Source organism: Apostichopus japonicus, chromosome 8 (genome assembly GCF_037975245.1).
Source record: "Apostichopus japonicus isolate 1M-3 chromosome 8, ASM3797524v1, whole genome shotgun sequence".
Taxonomy (NCBI): Eukaryota; Metazoa; Echinodermata; class Holothuroidea; order Aspidochirotida; family Stichopodidae; genus Apostichopus; species Apostichopus japonicus.
Window position 1 is genome coordinate 23,110,574 of NC_092568.1, and position 16,122 is coordinate 23,126,695.

The following is a 16,122-nucleotide window of genomic DNA, read 5'->3' on the forward strand; positions in this document are numbered from 1 at the left end:
AACAATAGACTCCATGACCTTACAAACAACACTAGTGAGACTAACGGGCCTATAATGACAGGGCTTAGACTTATAACCCTTTTTGAAAATTTGGGTTGTATTAGCACATCTCCAGTCCTTAGGAACATAACCTTCATTCATAAATTTACTAAACACCAATGAGAGTGGAACGCAGGAATGATGTGCAAAAGTCTTCAACAAATACGGATGGATTGCGTCAGGTCCAGAAGCTATAGAAACATTTAGACGAAGCAGCTCCTTTAAGACAACCTCACATGTGAGAATCCGCCCTTTAGTAGCACGGACGTTCACTAATGGACACTGGCCGTTTCTGCACCATTCAAGGTTATTAGTTTGGAAAGTGAGCTTGTATATTACGTAACTATTTCCCTCTCAAGTAGCGTGATTCACCTTAGCCATACACGCAAATTAAACATAATTTTTACGTTTGATGATTGTTTTAATATTTTAGGAGCCTTAGCTGGATCATTTATACCATATTTAGTGGTCGAATTAACCAATTTGATGCAGTATTCATCAAACTTGGTCAATTTGAGAAGTTTAATTCTGATCTGAACGTTCAAATTGTGCCGATCTCTCAGCGTGCACCCTCCCTAGAAGAAAAACCCGCGTATTTCAGTTCCGGCGCGACCAGCGAAGCCCGGCGATCGTGAATCTGATGCACTACAGCGTTGTAAACACTTTGCCCTTGGTCTAAAGATTTGGTCGCTATCAAGTTAAAATTAGAATTAAATGCCCTTATTTATGTCTCGGCCCTTTGATCAAGTAGAATGGTACAGAAAAGACTTCGATTGAAGAGGTGAGTACTACGCTATGTAGCCTACAACTTCTAGTTAGAACTATGCTACGCTATCTAGCCTAGGCCACAGTCACTCGTAACGTTATGTAGGTGTATAATATATAAACACGGAGATTATATACTATACACTTACATAACGTTACAAGTGCCTGTGGCCAAGGCTTGCCCTGTATCACATTCACATCACTCCAATCCTTGTTTCGTTTCAGGTTTGACAAACTTACTAATACTAGGCGAAGCATAGTCGGAACATTAGTTAAGATTATCTAAAATGTTAGGCCTAAACGATTCAAATGCTAAGGAAGCTTAGATATAGGCTAGGTTCTATGCCTTTGTTTATGTTTTGCATCCGCGAAATTTGTAGCCATGCGCATCACAGTATTTTTTTTTGTGTATTATAGCATAGGCCTAGCCTAATACTAATAGTAATACCACTGAGAACACTAGCCGAGGCCTACTTGTAGTTGTATTGCAAGAACTACAGTACGAGCTTAGTCTAGAACTACAAGTAGTGTGAATGAGTTAAACAATGTTTGGACAAGTATATACTTTAGGCCGTGGCTATTCTTACGACTAGTCGTAACAATTATTTATAAACTATTCTTACAACATCGGCGAATTCATGCGAATTCAAAGTGAATAAAGCAACTGCGCATGAAGTAAGGGTAACCCTAACTCAAACCCTCAATCCAACCCTAACCCTAAACCTAACCCTAACCAGAAATTATTGTTACTCCTGGTCGTAAAAATAGTACTCCTAGTCGTAAAATAGCAACTGCGCATGCGCAAAAGGGAATTATTGTTACCACTAGTCGTAAGAATAGCCACTTTGTATACTTTAAGCATTATAATCGGTTCTTATCTTTTGTGCCTTCAGGTTTTTTCTCTGCCATAGGGTGATTGATGTGTATTTGACTGTCCCTCCTGATGCTTTCTTTTCTACTATTATTAGTTTATTACAAGTTATACAAAAATATAGCTTATCTAAACTTACGAGGCTAGGCCGGGTCTTACTAGCTGTGACCTAGCCAAGGTGGAGCCTAATTAAAATCAGTATTCACTTAAAATCTGGTACTTTCCAAAATTTGTTCTCAGTTATTATCAATGAACAATCAAGGTGACTGATGTCTAGAGCTGAGGTAAATTGACCAAAGGTGACCATATTTGAATATCTGGCATATATAGGGCCAATGCCATTTTGATGCATGCACAAAATGAGTGCATCCATCTTAGTAAACTCTAGGCTCTGACTAGGCTAAGCCTAGTTCCATGTGCCAGGTCAGTTTTTAGTCTTTATGGCTTGTAAGACCGTTTGTATAGACCTACAGGAAAAAGGACTTTGCTTATCATGAGAGTTTTAAGTTGGGCTGACATATTTTTTACCTAACGATAATTAGTAGTTGTTCTGAAGCCACATTGCAGATAAATTAATTGTTCTGTTTAATAACAAAATACCAAGATCTCTCGCTTTATGGCAAGGGGCACAATTCTCATTAACAGCCACCAACTAGTTTTTAACAAATGAGCTAAATGATCAATTTACAGGAGGAGGAGGCTTGTGACTACCACTGCACTCTATTGTACCGTATATATAATTTTAAATTTTGGGCTCAAATCCCTTTCAATTAATGCATGACGTCGCACACCCCGCCTCTCCATTCTCCACTTTTGAAAAAGGATTGTATCTTGTGACCATAATGCAGCAGGACAGTTCGATTGCAAGGGGGGGGGGGGATATTTCAATGAAAACATGGGCAATGTATTGTTATCTCTGGTAGGGTCAAATAGAACCCATTCATTAATAGACACCATATTGACTTTTACTTTTCACATGGCACAGTTGAGAACTACACAGTTGGCACAGTTGAGTTGAGTACCACAAAAATCTTCAGACAAATCATTACAACCCCACCCCTACCAACCTAATTGAATTGGGCCCATACAAAAGAAAACTTTGAAACTAAAAGCCAAGTCACAGATTATGATCTTTACCCACTGTTCATTTATTGCTTGTTTTTCTTGTAGAACTAACTGTTGGCCTTGAGAGGAATAGAGAAGTAGAAAGTAAAAAAGGAGCAAAGCTAAGCAAATCCAGAAACAAAGTAGACGCTCCGCTTCTGAAGAAGTGAGTTGTGACAGAAAAGTTCTGTCATGGATGGCAGAAAACTACTTGGAAGAATGTCCTGTCGTTCTCCATTTCCCGGTAGTAGCCAGAGCTTGAAAGGCCAACAAAGTGGTTGGAAGGCTTCAACTACCAGCGCATAAACTGCCTGACAAAAGTACAGGTGATGGCAATCCTTCAAATACAAGGTGCAGATGTAATGTTAAAAAACAAAACAACATTGAGGATAAACTTTTGGATGGGTATATGGAGTCGAGGAAACTAATATTTTCATTTGCATGTGACCCATTTGATTGAGACAATGAAGATAGTACCTACCATCTCGTGCAGTATGAGGATCATGGCTTTCATTTTATTTGCCAGCAGACAACCACCAACACCTTCCTTTCCTCTTAAGTTTAAATACCCTAATAATAGGCTGCTTTAGTGTTATTGGAATATACAACTATTGGCAGGACTATCCAACAAATAGTCTAATATAAAATTAAAATGTCGTTTGCATAAGGAGACTGTTATGTGTGAGAGCTTTGAGGCAGCACAAACCACATGGTCACATGCTTTTCGTTTTTGCAGTCAATCGCTGAATACTGTATCATTGTGAAGTAGGTCTGGTTGCCCTTTTTCACACTGAAGGTATGGCAATTCTCCAAGTCAAGTCAATTTGCCCCAACCCTCCCCAAACCCACAAACCCATAGCTACAGTACAAGTATGTTATCAAGACTAGTCTACAGTGAATCTCATTGAATGACACTAATGTCTGTAGGTTTATCCCAAGATAGGTCTATGTATGTATAGTAGTTAAGTTAATATGGTTTGCCTAAGGTATTGTCAGGCAACTGGAATAAGTGAGAGTGTGAAGGCAGCACACACCATATTGCTTGGTGTGAAGCTTTGCCACATACTCTTTACTGTTTCTGTTAGTGGCTTAATAAAACTTTGTAATACTTAAGGTTTACACTGGGGGCATATATCTAATAGATCAGTAGACTATACTGTATATGATAGGCGGTTGGCCTAAGGTATTGTCATGCAACTGGAATAAGTGAGAGTGTGAAGGCAGCACACACCATATTGCTTGGTGTGAAGCTTTGCCACATACTCTTTACTGTTTCTGTTAGTGGCTTAATAATACTTTGTAATACTTAAGGTCTACACTGGGGGCATATATGTAATAGATCAGTAGACTATACTGTATATGATAGGCAATTGGCCTAAGGTATTGTCATGCAACTGGAATAAGTGAGAGTGTGCAGGCAGCACACACCATATTGCGTGGTGTGAAGCTTTGCCACATACTCTTTACTGTTTCTGTTAGTGGCTGAATAGTACTTTGTAATACTTAAGGTCTACACTGGGGGCATATATCTAATAGATCAGTAGACTATACTTTATATGATATGTATATGATACAATATAGGTTTCTCTTAGTTATGAGAGTGTTAGTATATTTCAAGATATCACTAGTGTGTAGAGTAAGCAATAAACCACCCATCCCATCCCCCCCCCCCCCCAACCCAGAACAGGCTATTGTACAGTAGGTTCATCAAATGGTACAAATGTCAGCAGGCCTACACAAAGAATAGCATAGGATTTTAATGTGGTGTGCAATATCAGGTGACTTATTCGTGAGAGTGTGAAGGTAGCATATACGGTCTAGTTAGGCTTCAAGCTTAGCCACATGCTTTTCATTTTGCAGTCAATGGCTGAAATATTGTATCATTGTGTAGATTTTGCACCACAGTATGTCGCCCTTTTTCACATTGAAGGTATGTCAATATATTACATTTTCTTGTTGTGCAGTTTCCTTCCAAATGATCTATCTTTTTCTCCCCCTAAAAATTAAATTAAAAGCTGCCTCAGTTGTTGAAATGTTCCCAAGATTTTTTCTGTATTGATAGAAATATCAGTTTTTGGTTCCAATGATAATTTGTAGTCATGCAGGTGGATAAGTGATGTGTTTGTGATGCGTTGCTTTTAAACTTGATATCTCAAGAAAGGAAGCTTGGACCAATTTCATATTAAAAACGTTGTTGTGACATGTTGAGTTCAAGAATCAAGAGACTTATTGTTTTTGGTGGTCAAAGGTCATGTGTAGTCAGAATGTGAAAACCTTGCAAACCATATCTATATGCTGAGCACAAGAAGACAATAATTTTGGTCATCAGCTGCCGATGTGAGTATTAATTGTCACGTCTCAATACTCTTTGCTAATTGGTCTAATGCAAGCGGCAGCAACATTTGGGATCGATTTAAAGCAAAAGAAGGTACACATTTTCATGCACTTAATCAACAGTCTTTCTCCAACATGGAGAAGATTGTAATGAACTTGGTTCCTTGCTGTGGAAATTTTCTCTTCAGGTAAGTGTGTGACTTGTCTTTCTCTTTTTTTCTTTAATAAGCTGTACAGGTTTTTCCTCACAGAAATTACTCATTCTCTGCAATTGTGTTAACAAGGCAATGGTCATCTGATGTCAGTAGAATGTGATTTCAAATCCATGTGAACAACATGATATTATTAACTGGACTGGATTTTTTTTTTCATTTGAATATTCTTGTCAGAATCAATACAGGAAATCATAACAAAAGGTGAAAGTATATTTCTGAACAAGAAATGCTGCTAGTGAATTGTTTACTCTGTGAGCCTATAATATGCAGTTTTTAGTAGTTGTCATTGTTAAACATAGATTTCCCAAAATCGTGTAAAATAGATTTCAAAACAATTCAGAACTTTTGGTATTTACTGTACATAAGTGCAGTGAATGTGTTTACATCTAGAGGCTCTCACACAGAGCAACAATTTGAGTTCCAGTGACCTATCAAATGGAAAGTTTTAAAAAGCGCTACAAACGATGTCAATGATGCCATCTGTGATCTTTCAAAGCAACGCTAGAGTCAATCAGACCCCCACCCCCCCATAATAAAAGTGAACAAATCCTACCCAAAGGAAGCTTGATGTTTATGCTGAAAACCTTTATACCTTGCCTTCTGCTGTTCACTGTGACAGGACACAATAAAAAGAACATAGCAATGATAAAATCTTGTTTGTTATCCTTTTCTTTGTGCTTTTCATTATTTTGCCTGTACCAAACAGTGTCCCTCTCCACCCCACCCTGACTGCATGTAAGAGGGAACTAATGACACTGTTAAGGTTCATCACATACTACTAGTCATAGCCTGACAATGTTCCACTCTCCCCCACCTCCCCACCCCCATGTTTTCATGTGGGACTTATTAATTGTGTATATAAATAATTTTTGACCTTTCACATGACATTTCCAGTCACAGGCCCTATTAATTTTTTCCATTGTTTCCCTTCTACTCAAACAAAGACCAGATGTGCTTTTGTAATCGACTTCTACAAGCTTCCTAGGAGACAATAGTAAATAATTTGAAAAAAAACCCCACTCCTTCTAGAAGCAACAATACCCCTCCCCAAGCTGGTATTTAAAAATCCAGTGAACCCACTTACTAACAAAGAATAAGTTTTGGGTAAAATCAATTGCTGATTTCTACATATTTATTTGACATTATTACAGTACAGTCATGGTGAGATAGAATATCTGGGATGATGGCCTAAAGAAAAAATGCATGATGGGCGATGTATGGATAAAATGATTGTTGCTGTACATAATAATAGGATCATTTAAGCAAGCAAACCCTCTTATTGTAGTATCATATTATTAAATCTATGGCTGATGCTATAATATTACTAGTGACTTAGTTCAAGCTAAGTTTCTGTACAACTAGCCTATTATGATAATTTAGGAAAAAATGCAACATCAAGCATCCACTTATGCTATATATTAAATGATAGAAGTTTCGCCTTTGAGCCACACTTCGCAAATCACGATAGGGGTATATCGTTGCACAGTATGGTATGATTCATGGATAGGTATGGGTTCCACTATTTCTGCTAACGCAAGTTAGCTCTATACATTTTCCCCGCTGACGCACGAAAGTTCTGTACAATATGATGTAACATTTATTTTTGGCATGTTCGATGTTGATAAACGATGGGGGAGAGTGGTTTTTAGATAATCCTTTTATTAACTGTAATACGTTTAAATTATGACATAAATTAATGTCAATCCCTTATAAATCATTATTAATAATTAAAAAAGGGGAGCTAAGAATCATATCAATCTCTTCAATGGCTTTGTCATATTTCAATTAATAACAATGTATATTCTCAACACCAAAAGATAATGGTACAGTCCAAGTTGAAACGGACGAGATTCAAGCCAAAATAAAGATGGGGAGGAAGTTTGCCGTGAAGAATATCTGTTTTGAATTGTAAACCGGATTACAAGTTTTCGTGAAAAATGCTTTATAGACGACTATTTTTTCGTTTTAAGGGTGCAATTTCGTACTAAATCGTTCGAGCATTTCAAATTTTGGCATCCTAAATACCAAAATCGAGTTTCGTCTGTCGGATAGAAAAGGAATGGAGCATAGGCAATAGCTACGGAAGATCAAATTTCCCGCGAATACCGCAAGAATGCCCGAGGCAGCAAAAATCCTTATGTCCGTACCACTAAAGGGCGGATTTTCAAATGATCCGAAAATAAGACCGTATCCAGTTTAGGACTATCACTTCCCTCCTGAAAATCTGGAATACTACTCAGATCTTCCCTTGAAGAAAAAAAAACACAAAATAGTTGTTCAAAAGATCTGCAAGATCTTGACTATCAGTAACTATGTTATGAGCCTGTGGTGCCATAAGAGAAATAATTGCATCTTTAACTTTCTTCTTTGACCTGACATAAGAAAAGAAGGCATTTGGGTTATCCTTAATATTAAAGGCAATGTTATTTTCGAAATTAAATTTTGCATCAGAGACTAAACATTCTACCTTCAACTGATGCATTTTAAATTTGGCCAAAAGAGATTCAGAATTAGTCCTCCTAAACAACTTCCACATTCTACGTTTTTGCCTAATTGCACATCTAACTTTCTTATTCATCCAGTGAGGCATACTGCTTTTACGACGACGATTCTTCTCCGGAACATGATTTTCCATAATGAATATTTAATTTATCAGCTAAACAAACCCAAGATTGAGAAGCACTCATATCTCTAAACAAATTAATCCAATCTGTACCCTTTAGTAAAGTTTCAATTGCCCCTGTATCTGATCTCGAAATATCAAGGACTTTTTCCTTGCTATCAGAATTTACGACTTTGCAAACAACATCAAAAGCTTATATATCATAGTCGCTAGTCCTAGTTTCCTAGACCCGTCAAATCAACATATCTGTAATGAATGACACGTTAACTTAGTCATTTGAAGCATTATAATCAGTATTAGAGAACAGCCCAAAGAGCACTACATTCTTTTCACTGTTGATTTAATGGCCTGAACAACCATTTTGATACAATTACACCATGGCAAACTAAACACAGGTCAGTCTACTGTGCGTGGCAATACACACCTCCACAATAGGGGTCTTGTACTCAATGTTATGAATCTACACACCAAATATGAGAAGTATCCACGATTCTTATCGTTCGATATCATGTAAAAGGATTTTCAGAGTTAGACCACTGGTGACCTCAAATGAAATTTGACCTTACAAGCAACATGATTCTTGTACTCAATCTTGCAAATCCATATACTATGTATGAAAAGTATCCATGATTTCTACCATGAGAAATCATGTTCTCAAGGTTTGCAGGCCTCGACAAATATTGTTGAAAAAACTTGCTATTTGGTGACCGTGACTAAAAATCTACTCGCCAAATTTTACTCGCCTCAAGGCCTGAGGTTGCTGTTCAAGTCTCCATAGAACAGATCATCAATACTTTCTATGAACAAAGGTTGGGCACTTAGGCAGATACATAATGCTTCGTAACTGCACAATGGAAAATTATGTTTCTGTGCAGTATGAAATTTAAACTTTTTTCCACCAAAAGTAAGTATTGAACAAAATAAAACATGTCGCAGAATCATAAATAAGCAGCTAGGCCTACTGTAATGTCTCAAACAATTAAAATTAAAGCATCTGCAAAAATACCTACTAAGATAGTTTTGCTTCTGGTACATTAGGGCTCCTATCGTACTGGGCATATACTATATAGAGTAGCTAGGTGTGGGCGAGTCCTAAGCCTATGCAGTACCTCACTGCTACTTTGAACCGCTACTAGATTACTTCGTACATTTTCCAATTATTTATCTTGTCTTTCAGCTGCAGATTGGTGCGCGAAAATATCGCTATTACTCCATTACACTGCCTAAATCAAATCAATCTTTTACGCAATGAAATCTGAGGTTGTATGAGCATCTCCCTCCCAAACAAATCCTAGCAGCAACAACAGCAAACTTGTCTCAAAACTCCTCAAAATCGTTGTATACTTTGCGAATTATGACTGATAGCCAATGGGAAATGCGGCTTAAGAAATCATTTAGGAGATGTTTTTCCATCTTAAGTGTGTTGGTATTCTGACTGGTATTCATCACGTTGTTGTGTTAACAAACCCAATTTTACACCACCGTTGCTAGATTAGACTACATAAACTTGCAAATAGGCCTAGCCAGGTTTTTTTTCGAGTTGACTCATAAACATAAACGTGACGAAAGTCGAACGTTACTTCTAAGGCCTAGCTATGTTGAAACTGGTGGAAGAGATTACATAACTTGAGATCAACAGCTGATCCAGACACAGCTCGTGAACTCACTGCCAAACTAAGATCGTTTTACACAATTAATTCGCATTGAGATTGGTCATAGTCAAAATTCTAACTAGACGAACTGTTAAGTTTCATAAACGGCGCCTGGTCATTTCTACATCCAACCTGAAATACGACGCAAAATGTCCAATAGAGCCTCTGTGCGTTCAAAGAGTACACATTTTTGCACGCAAAGTAAGACTTCCGAACGGCACGTTGAAGCCTATACAGATATGTTCGAGTTGTCAATTTTGAGTTTTAGATTCTACGGATGCCCATAAGCTTATTTCTAATTGCCAACAGCCTCCTATTCGTATGAGGCGTAACGCATATGTTATCTGATAGGCTGGTCGGTTGGAGATACGATAGCTTATGGAAGAAGGTTTCCACAATTTAGCGTCTGGTGACTTCAAATGACCTTTCACCTCCTTAAAAAAAAACAAAATACTTATTGTACTGAACGTGGCATAACTACATACGAAATATATTATTCGTCCAAACTCCCCTTCTTGAGATGTCTTTAATAGGTTTTCAAATTTTGACCCTAGTGACCCCACATGAGTTTTGACCTTCACAAAAAACAATAGGCTTATTCTTTTTCCTTAATGTGGTACTCCTTTACACGACATACTAGATTGATCCAAGCTTTCCTTCTTGAGATATCTTGTTTACAAGGTTCCACAATTTTACCCCTGGTGAACCCAAATGACCTTTGACCTCCACAAAAAACAATAGGCTTTTTACCTGAATGTGGCTCTCTTATACACGAAATATGAAATTGATCCAAGCTACCTTTCTTGAGATATCGTGTTTACAAGCGAGGCGTCACACACACGCGCGCACACGCACCACGTACACACATACGCCATAGTGAATGCAAATGTTACGATTATCATCGAAACCAAAAAGGATTCACATGTACCTTTGACACAAAGTTATGCAAGTGCAAGTTGTAGTCATGGGACCAACCACTTGGGGTGTGGGAGCTCTAGTGAATGCTAGAGGTTCTAATGTCTTATGATATGAGACACGTTTACTTCCTGATGATTTTCTCTTTGAAATAGCACATTTATCTTCTTCTTTCCACCTTTTGATGTTATCGACTGTGGTTTGAACTATTGCACAGAAAAAGAAAGTAACCCAAAAGAAGCAAGAGACATAAACCTACCATATATATTTATTGCTCTGTTTCATGCAAGGATTCAATTGTGACCAAAGGAGCATGTGTGAATGTTTTGCATTCACTTTCACCATTTCCTTAAGATACATATAATGCAGGCTTTACATTGAATTTTAGTTTAAAGGAACAGCCATAAATATCTAGAAAATAGCAGTTTTGATTAGCACTTAAGAATATAGCCCTTATTAATGTTCTCCTTTAATGTGGACTTACGTAGTCTAGTACTTTCAAAAATAACAACACTCACATTGTTTGCAAATCTCCTGAATTTCAGAGTTTGATTTCTGTAGAACATCCCACCAATTTTGGAGGCACAAACAGATTGATGCAGCTAATATAAAAATAGAAACAAAGAATAAATATATAAAACTCTTGTAAACAATTTGAAACTAAAGTCAAATATTGAGTAACATCTTTCTGATTATATTTTGGCAGTGGCATTTAACGCCTTAATGAACTAATCTGACAGTGATGGCAGTTGCTATTGAAAGCAAACATTAACATTTTATCACACAGTGCATACCTGTGGCCATTATTTACAAACGCTAAAGAATGAGTTTAGAGAACAGCGTAGAGTGAAACATTAAGGTTCTTGAAGCAGACAAATTTGATTGAAGGTACATTTTGAAATATCTGTTGTGTCGGGTTCTGCAACAACAAACAAGGTTGGCAATGCTGCTTTCTTCTGTTCTTCCACCTGCATTATGAATTATAAGAACTGCACTGACAATTGTTCCACCCTCTGACATATCTGAACTCCATAAAAAACATGTAGCAAAAACTAAATAACATTATTCTGACACACTTTCTGATTAACATCCTTTAACTGTTTGCATACAAACCGCCATTGCCTCTTTTCAACATACCAACTAGGGAACACACAGACCAATATATGGCTCACCCACTCATCTCACCCATTCAGCTCATTTGGCGCGAATAGGTCCATTTTTAGCAGGTAAATGGTAAACACATTTACTTATACAAAGTGACTTAACTGCCTATTTTTTCTACTCTACATTTCTTTAAAAATATAAATTACCAATAACCAACGTATAACATCTCAAAATAACTATGTGTAAATGCAAGTAAGAAGGCCTAAAGAGTGCCATTGATAACTGGCATTTTGAGGGCGTACATATTCTTGGGAAGCTACAGGTAAACTGATAGTGCCATCATGGTAACTTTTGGGAATACTATCTCCAGCTTTCACCCACACTAAGTTCTGATGACATCTATATTTGTTTACTGTATTTGAACATTGGAAGAACTTTAACGTGTATTTCATTGGGGATGGTTTAGTTGACTACAGTTTTGAAAACTTGATGGGATAGGATGAAGCATATCTTGGTTGCAAACGTATCCCATGGCAAAGTGGCGAAGTGCATCAGAAAGAAGGTCAATGCGATGCGACGGGGCAATTTATTTGGCTATGTGGGTAAAATTTTTGAAGTAAGACCACAACCTTTCCATGCCTTCTCCATATGTCAGCCCATAATCTTTCCTTCACCTTGTGCTGTATGCATCCTGAAAGGAAAGATGTTCACCTTTACAGGGGTTATAAGTGTGCCCTAAATGCTAGGTAAGCCAAAATGGGCAAAACAAGAAAATTAGTTTGATGTGCAACTTTCACCATTTTGGAATATTTGTTGTGTCTTACTAATGTAGACTTTCAAATACATTGAACTCACATTTAATTTAGGTTCAACAATCTTTCACTGACTTTTGGAACTATCAAGATATATATATGTCAGTCTGCCTCACTTTATGATCATGATAACATATCCTCACTATAATTAAAGATTTCAGAATGACACAACTAACTTTAAATTTAAAAAAGGAAAAATTCTTGTTTGTGCTTTGTCTCATTACTTTGATGTGGCTGTCAAACATACAAATAAAAAACGATGCAAAAATGTGTTGTGATGATTCGATGATGTTACTAATATTGGTTTGTTATGAATCTGATATTTAATACAACATACTTGGTCTAAGTATTACAACACAACATCTTAAGATCTTACAAACAATATCTTCACAATAACAGCTGCTGACTGGCAATGGACACTGATAGGCTTCTTGTACTCAAAGTGTCTTCGTCTTCGTCTTCGTTACGGTGACACATCCGCAAAAAGGGACAATATGTCACCACACACGCCAAGAGAGTAATTAGTTAAATCTGACACGAGTACTGATATGAGTGATAGGATTCACAGAACCACTGGAACTACTAATGAGGTCTGAAGGCAGACTATTCCAATCCCTAATTGTATTTGGAAGAAATCTTTACTTATAGCAATTGGTACTGGCATACAATTGGCAGAAATGCATATCGTGCATGTTCCGACTCCTACGCAGAGGCTTCCGTAGGCAGTCAATAGGAATCTGAGCCTGACCATGGATGCCCTTAGCAAATAAGATGATTCTACTTTGCCTGCGCCTCTCTGCCAAGGGCACCAGGTTTAGGTCCCGTAAAAGAGATGAGACAGAGCCAGGCTCTCTTGAATAATCTGAAGTGATGAAACGGGCTGCACGCCTCTGAATGTTTTCGAGGTTGCGCTGCAAGAAAGCTTGGTGGGGATCCCAGACAGAACTGGCATAATCCAATACTGGCAGGAGGAGACCTTTATACGCAGCCAATTTTGCATCCTACGAACAAGGGGATAAGTTTCTACGAAGAACTCCCAATATCCTATTGCCTTTGTTACACACATTTTGAATATGCTTTCCCCAGTTGAGATCTGAAGTGATATGAATACCCAGATATTTAACACAATCAACCTTATCCAAGTGAACCCCAAAGAGCAGGTAATTGAAAATCACAGGTTTCCTCTTTCATATCAGCATGCTCAACTTTGATCTCTCAAAGCTTTCCTCCGTAAAATATTTCACCCATTTTAAATGACTTTTGACTTCCACCCAAAACAATAGGCTTCTTGTGTGCAATGTTGTACTCCTTCATACTACATATGTAAGCTGTCCAAGCTTCAATTTTTAAATCGTGTTCACAAGCAAGGCGTCACAAACACATACACATTATGTACACGCACACAAACGTCAGCATGAATGCAAAGGTTACAATTTCATTGAAATCAAAAAGGGGGAAAGAGTTGAACAATGTAAAAAATTGTTTACATCGTAAACATGCGTTGAATCGTGACGTAGTTCAACCTGACTGTGGGTTTACTATATTATGGCGTGTCAATTCGGTATATGATTATGTCAAGTAAGTAGATTATAGTGTGTCTTTAAATAATGAGCATCTCTCTTAAAATGATTGATCATCATATATCGTGGTCAATTTGGGCTCCATAATATAAGATACAATCTGATAGTAATTTCAAGAGAAATTGAATATCAAGGTGTTTGTTTAACAAAATTAAGAAGTCAACTGTGAGCCTGTATAGAGAAAAACATTGGCATATATTACAACAAAAAGAAGCTTTTAAGTGCACGGATTCTTGGATATAGCAACTTCATCCCTGCCTGGAGTCAAACACATGCATGACCAACTTACATTTTCATTTCTGAATTTTCTGATTACCTCTTCAACACTTTGTAATCCGAGACGACGTAATATATAAGATATAATATCCATTGATAGAACTAATGTTATATGTTTCATCAAAATGTTTTCTGAGTAAGGGAGAAGTATATGAACTCCACTTGAGCATTCCCTGTGTAATCTCAGTTGACTTTTGACCTTGCTTTAGTATACACACTTGGCGCAGTCACGATCGAGTTGGTCAGAGAAACCAAGTTAACAAATGTGCTACCAACCCATTAATGGTAAGAAAGCAAGAAACTGGATTTCATAACTTTTATCTCACTTAACCTTGATGTACTTGAAAATGAGAGGGTTTTTCACAATGCAAAAAACCAATACCCCCCCCCCGCACCCTCATCATTCCGTTGTTTTTTTTTTTACTGTAAATGGTTGCCTGTAAATGAGTGGCTGTCTGATGCACCACCATGGCTTAAGCTCCGTTAATGTGCAATGTCAATGGAAATCAAAGTGGGCAAAGTATTTACTTATTTTGCATTTTATTATAAACAGATAAAGCAATAACATCTTTAAATGCTTACTTACACTAATACAAATGGTATTTTACAATAAATGCTTAGTTATCGAACAATGTTACAAATGTTAGGAATGAGAACATGTTTTCACATTAATGGGATGATACTGAGGATCACAAAAGAAGATGAAACGCCAAGAAAAATTGATGGCAAATTACTGTACACTACTTGTACTTATAGTTACAAAGATTGCATCAATGGTGAGATTTGGAGTACCTTTTTGTAGTTGCACAGCAATTTTGCCAATACTAACTGGGGTTTATTCAAATAAGATTCTGTCCACACTAAGTCGATAGACTCCTAAGACTTGTGCACCATTAAAAAGTTTAACCCTAAATTCAAGTTAATAACTTTGATTTGAGTCTCATACCTTTATTATTTCTTCACTCGGACACTTTTCATGGTAGTATTAACATGACGTGTACGTACATGTGTGTATATGATACAAATATGCGCACACAGTGTGTTTATACACACAGAAATTCGAGGGGTCCTCAAATTGAGGTTCCGTGCCTGATAGAAATTTATGTCCTCAAAATGATAGCTATGAAAGTATGCGCGCGTTTATGTAAGTTGCCTGCGTGCATGCATGTAAATATGTGGTTTGACGCTCAACTTGTAAACTCAAGAAGGGTAGTTTGGACAGATATCATATTTGGTATGTATATATGTGCCACATTAAAGTCATAAAGCTTATTGTTTTAGTAAAATTCAAAGGTCAGTTTGGGTCAAAAAGTGTGAAAATATTTAACCTTGTTAAAACGGTATCTTAAGAAAGCAAGCTTGCAAAAATCTTATATTTGATATGTTGGTGTACCACACTGAGTACAAAAGCCTATTGTTTTAATGGATGTCAAAGGTCATCATTTCGGTCCACATAGGTCAGATTGTGGAAAAATTGTGATCTCAAGACAGGGAAACTTGGACAGATCACATGTTTGATATGCTGATAAATTGCATTTATAAAAGAAACCTGTCAGTCGTCATTTTTGGTCAGCAGCTGTCTTTGTGAATATATTGTTTGTCAGATATCAATGCTTTTGGAATTTCAATATGATCTCACATGAAGTAAACACTCACAATACAATATGATCGATTGAGAAAAACATTGCTCATGTTCTTTCACTAAAACCACAATGCATTTTGTCATTCTGGTTCTATTTTCACTTTGTTTAACCCTTCCTTTTATGTTCGTTTTCCTTTTTAACAAAGTGGGCACATGCCCTCAACAACCATGGCCCAACGCTTGATATGCG

At 37.2% G+C, this 16,122-nt stretch overlaps 1 long non-coding RNA gene across 1 annotated transcript; it reads left to right on the top strand.

Moving 5' to 3' along the window:
* The first annotated feature begins 279 nt into the window (after positions 1 to 279).
* LOC139971853 (uncharacterized) lies at positions 280 to 7,500 on the top strand. The gene is made up of 3 exons (XR_011794513.1): positions 280 to 820; positions 1,698 to 1,959; positions 2,846 to 7,500. It is a non-coding gene; the product is annotated as an uncharacterized lncRNA (long non-coding RNA).
* The last annotated feature ends 8,622 nt before the right edge of the window (positions 7,501 to 16,122 follow it).